The sequence below is a fragment of the Solanum tuberosum genome, unplaced genomic scaffold (genome assembly GCF_000226075.1).
Source record: "Solanum tuberosum cultivar DM 1-3 516 R44 unplaced genomic scaffold, SolTub_3.0 scf00010, whole genome shotgun sequence".
Classification (NCBI taxonomy): Eukaryota; Viridiplantae; Streptophyta; class Magnoliopsida; order Solanales; family Solanaceae; genus Solanum; species Solanum tuberosum.
The window spans coordinates 2458609-2459979 of NW_006238936.1; positions in this window are offsets into that span (position 1 = coordinate 2458609).

Sequence of the window (1371 nt, forward strand, 5' to 3'; positions counted from 1 at the left end):
GGGTGAATTATCTAGATCCTCATTAAAAAAATGTGAACTTGAAGTTCAAGATATAATTCATTTGCAAAATGTTGCAAATAATTTGCCAGATGTATTTGTTGACCCAATATTTTAATTAAGCTGCAAATGCTCTAATAAACAGTCCTTAAAGAATAGAGTCTATGGTACGCTAGAAGCGTGATAGACCAATCGATTCCAAACCGTAAAACTCCTTGAGGAAGGAGAGGAGCAAATTATCAAAATGGTCATGATAATGAGGTAAGTGCTTTGAAAGAATACTATGACATAACACTTCATAAAACCTTGGCAAAGGTTAAGGTACCTGAAAACGATGATAAATGAAGAGATCTCGATAAGTTTTGTCGTATTGGAATCGATATCAAAATGACCGTCGATGGTATCTTTGATATGAAGTAGCATTCAATGCTATAAATGGTTACGAGGATCTTAAATTTGAATCTGTCATATAGTGTTGACAGATAAATGATTGGTCACTATTCAAGTATATTTTGTTTCACTTAGAAAAGTGATGTTTTGATCTTATAGTTCATTGGATTCAAAATATAATGTCAGTGTAGTACAAATGAATCATTGTGCGAAAGTATAACCGTAAGAATAAAGTGTGGTTTGTGCCTCGGGGCAGTAAAGGGTTTCGGCAAAAATCCTGACATTATTAAATGGAGATATATTCTTCAATGGTGGATGCAATGAGACTTGTTTCAGTCTGGCAATAGAAGAAATACTTGAATATGCATAATGAATGATTATTATGTCTAACTAGACGATGAAGTTATATGAAAATCCTTGAAGGATTTAAAATGTCTTAAAGCAATTCCATTGAGTACCCAATGGTTTTGAGATTGCTTAACACAAAGAAAGAATCTTTCTGATCTCATGAAATTAATTTAAAATGTCATGTATTAGTGCAATTGGTGCACTTACAGATTGATGGTTATGCAAATGCTAGAAGATTATTTGATATACATATAAAAAGTTATGTGAGGGGATTGCCATATTATCATTCAAGTTATGCCAAAAAACTAACAAAGAAAGTGACTCAACACATAGAAGATGTGTGATTTTCTTTGAGAAGAAAAGACGAGCAACGTATAAAATTGAAATGATCAATCTCTGAGTTAGAAATGATTTGATTATGTAGATACAGAATATTTATCTGATATGCATATAGCTCGATCGCAAATTAGCTATTTGTTTACATATGGAGGCACAACAATAGCTTGGCATTCAAAGAGACAAACATTGGTAACCACTTCTTCAAATCATACAGAAATAATATTGATCTATGAAGTAAGTCGGGAGTGTGTATGGTTGGAATCATGATCTATCATATTCAGAAAATATGTGATTTTC